Here is a 6,543-nt window from a genome sequence, read left to right as displayed (position 1 = left end):
CCCATTAACTAATTGCATGATATCTCCCCACAACCTAATTTCTAAAGACATAGGAAAGGAAGTACCTGGCCTACGGAAGAGAGAATCCCAAACAAACAAGGTAATTCTCATTGCAAACCTGTTGCCACGACCTCACAGCAACTCTATAGGACAAAGTTGAGCTGCTCCACAGGGCTTCTAAGGATGTCAACCTTTTCAGAAATGACTGCTTCATCCTTTTCCTGTGGAGCACCAGAGAGCCCCAGAGAACCAACCAGCACTTAACCCTCTGCACCACCAAGGCTCCTTTCTAATGCTATGGTTGAAAACAAAATAAAAACATTTAAGTGTACAAACAGAAACCATCTGGAGGGCACATGCAACAATGCCTGCCATTTACAAGAGAAAGTTGTATCGATCTTATCGAATGGTTAATGGTTTGAGATCTAGAGCCAGTGCCAGTTCCATTGTCTCAACAATATTTTGACCTTAGTAGACTTCATCATTTGCTCACTTTCTAATCTAGGTCTCACAATATCCTCATCTTGAAAACTATATGGATCAAAACAGTCATAATCATTGTGCCTGGGGTCACCAGGTGTCGGAATTGATATGCTGGCAGCTAGTGGCAACAGTGCCTCCATTCCTTAATCTTTAAAACCAGGCTCAATAGCATTTTCTGTTTTCTAAGATTGTTGTGAAAATTAAATTACAGAATCCATGCAGAGTAACTACCATAATGTAAACCCTCAATGCTAATTAGTTGCAACTAACATAGAGAGATTGTCTATTTTCCTTATCACACAAAATTATTTTTTCATTAAATTTGCTTAGAATATATATGACACCATGCAATATGTCTAAAATTGCTTTATTATAGGTAGCTTTGGGAATATTGCTTTAAATTCACAACCTCATTCAACTCTTGAATGAAAATAAAGTCATTGATTAAGAAAGAGTGAAACCCACAGAAAAATCTTTTGGATTAAACTCATAGTATGCTCTGTGATAATAATGTCATTATACAGGGAATCAATAACAGACGAACAAATAGAAAACCCTGTTTTCACACATTAATAAGTACAGTTCTAAATAATCAATGAGCTAATAAAGAAAGCCTAATGAAACTTTTTTAAAAATTTAGAACAATATCTACAATGAAGATATTGTATATAAAAACATAGGATGCAGCTAAAGCAGTATTTAAGAGAAAACTTAATAATTTAAAGACTTATATTAGAAAAGAAGAAAGGTTAAAAATTAATAAACTGAACATCCATATCAAGATATTAGAAATGTAACGGAATAATAATCTTAAAGATTGTGAAAAAAATAATGAAGATAAAAGGCATAAATTAATTTTTTAAAATAGAAGGATCAACAACATTTGAAGTTCTAAAAGGCATAGCTCCACAATTTAGCTGACTTTTTCTACTATGGGCAAAAGTTATCTGTCTACACAAGGGTAGACACCAGCCCCAGGCAATTATTTTCTTAAAGAACAACATTGTGTGTGTGGAGTATTTACACCAGTGTTGTTCTGAAGGTTAGTTGTTAGCATGATCTAGTCAATCTTGACTTATATATTTAGTAAGGGAAAAAATTCCAACTTGTACTCTTGATGACTAGAACAGCCGTGATCTTACTACAAGGACTGTGTGAGGTACAATAAATTAAGGATATGAGGCAACATCACTCCCGAATATAGAATTTATTTATTTTTTCAACCCTAATAGTTCTTTCTTTATTTTCTTGCTATGCATTGTCACTTGCTATGCATTGTCAATTTGCACTCCGTGCCGTCACGAGAACAGCCACAAGTGGACAGAGGTGACAAGAGACTGGCACGGTGTTGCACCTCCTTCATCTCACTAAGAAGGGTTACGCAGCATTTCATAAGGAGATGGCGGCAGTGCCACTGAAACTTCTGTAATAACGCCAGGTAAGCATCCCTGTCGGGACAGTTAGCATCTCACTTCCAATGTCTTCCCCTTCAGAACATTTTGAATCGCTGTGGCATCCAAAGTCTCATAGGTCGGGAAGGCTTCTGCTAGATTCTTACGCTCTTTTGCATGAGTTCAGATATGCTTTGTTAGTTCACATGAGTTCCTTAGCAGCATCCTTATTCCTTCTTCCAAAGCAGACTGAGTTTCTGGACTCACTGTTCCTGTATCATTGCAAGTCATAACTCCAAGCTTTTCACTCATTCCAAATTATTTGCTAACCATTTGTTTTGCTATTTTAGTTGTGATATCAACATTACTGGAAACTCCTGTTGTGATGCGGTCAACTCCAAATCTCCGCTCCTTTGCCTCTTCCTCCCATACTGACATCCATTTGTGCAAGCAGCTGGGCTCTTGCTTCATTCCATCTAGAATGAATGAAGGGCATTTCAGACGGTCAACCGGGACGTGTGTCCAAGTGTTGGGCCTCGTAGCATGATTGCAGCTCTGTTGATAGGCATTGCATCTTTCACATAATACGCAATAGTAGCATAGCCAGATGCATGATGTCCAGTGATGGTTTTGTTTTTGTTAGCAATGCCACACTTCCATGCTCAGAACGCATTAGAATTTCATCTCGGGAAAATGCTACCTTCTTCATAGCAACCATTTCTTTTCTAGCAACAACTGCCTCTAATGCACCTCAGTTCATGAGATTCTCCCATTCTGCTCCTGAAAAGTTAACAGCACCTCGGGCTCTAATTTCTGGATCAACATTCTGATCAAACGCTATTTTACGGAGATACTATTTCAAAAGCTTGACCTTTCATATCTGATCTGGGAACTGTCACTTGCATGTCAAAATGACCTGGACAACTTATGGCCTCTGGGAAATTCGTGGCTCCTGTGATGATAATACCTTCATTGGGTGTTATCCATTTCAGCAAGAGTTCCTTTATAGTCTGTCTGCCTTGAATATAGATGCATTGGAGAATCAATGATCTTCCCACCAACAGAACTTAACCCATCGGTAAATATAACAGAAGGTGCATTTGCTTCTGCTTCCCTAAAAAGATTTCTGAAACAGCTGGCATCCACACCCACAAGCATCTCATCAAATTCTGCTGCTGACACGTAATAGAAAGGAACATCAGCTGCTCCAGCCACGGCTCACACAGAAAGCGTCTCTTCTGTCCCTGGTGGTCCAACTAAAAGAATTATTTTTGGAAGTTTACCTCCAAGCACAGTAAATTTTTGTGGATTTTTCAAGAATTCAACACCGTCCAGTAATTCTCATTTAACTTCCTCCACTCCTTTAACATGTTCAAAGGTTACATTTTTCATTTAGACAGTATCTACTGCAGAATCAAGCCCCATGGTTGTCCGGAAACAGACTGATAAATGTATTATTATTATTTTGAATCCCCAAATGCCTAGAAGCAGCAGAACAAGGAGAAAGAGCCGAGTGTGCCTGAGAGAACGATTGGGTTTTGTGGCAATGCTTAAGCTTTCCGACAGCCCTCTGCAAAACCAGTGTTAAATGCATGTAGGGGAGCTTTGGGGATGGTTTTCATTTTCATGAGTTTATCCGAACTTTCAACATCTGCTTCTCTGTCCCATAAAAGAAACCCCTTTACAAATGATAGTTCTATATGTTGTGTTTCTGCTAGTCACTCAGAGGTGGACTATAGACTGCATGTTCGTGATGTCTACATTTGAAAATCCTGAGAGCAGCCAGTGCTGAAGAGCTGACCAAATGGTTTGAAGAGTTCTTGGATGTTGTCTGTATAAGCAAGAGGAGTGCAAAGTACTAGATGCATCTAAATAACCACACTGATTTTCAAAGAAAGACTGTGCACAGACATGGGATATGTGCTAAGGAGATTATTTTTACCTTTAAAAAATGCTGGTAGTAGACTCTATGGGTTAATGAAGCTGTCCAAATTTTAATTGAGATAGCCCAAGATTCCTTACGTACAGGCTCACTGCTGGGGGATTTCATACTCAGTATCAGCATTTTAACGTTGGTTTTGAGGAACTGATGCACTGACAGAAAATAGATGTATTTTTTGGTGAATGGAAGGCATTCTCAAGGTGACTTAGAAAAACTGGACCCTCAGGCTTCACTGTACTCCACAAGGTAAACATCTCCTCTGGGCCCTTGGGGACCTCGCCTGCCTGCCAAAAAGGCCCCTCTGTTCACTTCCCCAGCTGGAAGGTGCTGAGCCCTTTTTCCTGCCCTTTTTTCTCTCTCCAGGCTGAACCCTCACTCATGAACATAGAATTCATGTGCTACCAAAGGCTCGTGAGCTCAGTTGCTTACTGAAAAGTTCAAAGATCAAGTCCACCCAGCAGTGCCTCAAAAAGGCTTAATGACCTGCCTTTGAAATAATTCAGCCATTTAAAATCTTATGAAAAAAATTAAGTCCACTGTGGTTAAAAAAAAAGAAATTGACATAAAGAATATAACACAAGGTGAAGTATATAATCTCTGAAATTGAATATAAATATAATAACTTGAGTAGTTATATATTTTGTTCTGCATGATTTCATGGAAAAAAGTATTCAGCATCGATATGATGCATACAGGATATTTTTACAATGGGTCTATTCAAAGATCATGAAGAGATCATGAAAGATATGACTGCTATAGCAAAGTGTGACGAAGACACCATGCTATCAAAAAGAATGGCATCTAAGGTATTAAATGCTTGTCTTAAAACAAACAGCCATCTAAATTAGTTGTCAGTTAAGATCACATGGAAGAAGCGCACTAGCATGTGTGAATTCTAAATAACTGTGAATAATGAAACCCAAATCCAAAGAAGGAAGAAATGTATTAACTGGGAGCACTCAGCTTGCAGAGGGCTATGTGTGAGGGCGAAAGAGGTGGACTCCTTAGGCAAACAGGACAGGATCACCTCCTGTATGGTTTATGGCCCGTAGGAAAAAGCTGATGGCGTTTAAGACCCCAAATGCTATATCTTTTGCTAGCCGGGCACCATCAGCTTTCTTCATCACATTTGCTTACTCACCTGCTTTGTCTTCAGCAGTTTTATAGGGAAGGTGAGTATCACAGAATGCCAATTTAATAGAAGAAAGTATTCTTGCTGAGGGAGTACTTGAGTGGAGGCCCAATGTCCTTCTGCTACCTTAATACTAAACCTATTAATATATGATGCACATAGATCTATTTCCCCATCCTCATATATAAATATATTTGTATATGCACATGTATTTATCTAGACTTGTAAACAGCAGCCATCTAGCTCAGAAACAACAAAGCCCACATGAAGAAGCACACCAGTCTGTGTGATCACAAGGGGCTGAAGGGATCAGTTATCAGGCATCAAAGAACAAAAAATCATATCATTGTATGCTCACCTCCATGAAACGATCTCTGAAGACAAATGGGTGCATAAGCAAATGTGGCGAAGAAAGCTAATGGTGCCCGGCTATCAAAAGATATAGTGCCTGGGGTCTTAAAGGCTTGAAGGTAAACAAGTGACCATCTAGCTCTGAAGCAGAAAAGCCCACATGGGAAAAGCACACCAGCCTGTGCGATCACGAGGTGTCGAAGGGATCAGGTATCAGGTATCATCAGAACAAAATATCTTACCATAGTTAATGAGGGGGGCAGTGCAGAGTGGAGACCCAAAGCTCATTTGTAGGCCACTTGATATCCCCTTACAGAGGGGTCTCAGGGAGGAGATGAGCCAGTCAGGGTGTGATGTTGCAATGATGAAAAATACAACTTTCCTCTACTTCCTAAATGCTTCCTCCCCCCACGATCATGATCCGAATTCTCCCTTCCAAGTCTGGCTAGACCAGAGGATGTACACTGGTACAGATAGGACCTGGAAACACAGGGAATCCAGGGTGGATGATCCCTTCGGAACCAGTGGTGGGAGTGGCGATACTGGGAGGGTAGAGGGAGGGTGGTTGGAAAGGGGGAACTGATTACAAGGATCTACATATGACCTCCTCCCTGGGGGACAGACAACAGAAAAGTGGGTGAAGGGAGATGTCGGACAGAGTAAGATTTGACAAAATAATAATTTATCAATTATCAAGGGTTCATGAGGGAGAAGGGAACGGGGAGGGAGGGGAGAAATGAGGGGCTGATGCCAGGGGCTTAGGTGGAGAGCAAATGTTTTGAGAATGATGAGGGCAATGAATGTACAAATGTGCTTTACACAATTGGTGTATGCATGGATTGTGATAAGAGTTGTATGAGCCCCTAATAAAACGATTAAAATTAAATTTTAAAAAAGCTGATGGCTCAGCCATGGAAGCTGATGTAGCAATGGCTGGCCAGTCTCTCTGCCTAAGATAAACAGACACTTGTCTCATTCCCTGACCAAAGCTGCAGAAAGTAGCAGTCTGAAAGCGTACCAGTCACTTCATTTTCCCAGCCTCATCCTCCCCACCAAGCTATGAATAATTTGGCTGATATGTTAATGCTTCTTTGAAAACCTTCACATTGTGAACTGCCCCTTTGTGTCTAATCCTGACACAAGATACAGGCTATGTGACAGAAAGAGTATGTCAACCTGCCCTGAGAAAGTCCAGGTCTCTGAAATGTCTATGTTGCAGGGACCCACTTACCTCAACTGTGCCT

The 6,543-nt window shown here is 40.3% G+C and overlaps 1 pseudogene; it reads right to left on the bottom strand.

Annotated features, from left to right (window-relative positions):
* Nucleotides 1–1,943: 1,943 nt before the first annotated feature.
* Nucleotides 1,944–4,070, bottom strand: LOC142445953 (ATP-dependent zinc metalloprotease YME1L1-like; annotated as a pseudogene).
* Between the last annotated feature and the right edge of the window lie 2,473 nt (nucleotides 4,071–6,543).

The sequence above is a fragment of the Tenrec ecaudatus genome, chromosome 4 (genome assembly GCF_050624435.1).
Source record: "Tenrec ecaudatus isolate mTenEca1 chromosome 4, mTenEca1.hap1, whole genome shotgun sequence".
Classification (NCBI taxonomy): Eukaryota; Metazoa; Chordata; class Mammalia; order Afrosoricida; family Tenrecidae; genus Tenrec; species Tenrec ecaudatus.
The sequence above is the reverse complement of the archived record's forward strand: the minus strand, read 5'-3'. Positions and strand labels throughout refer to the sequence as shown.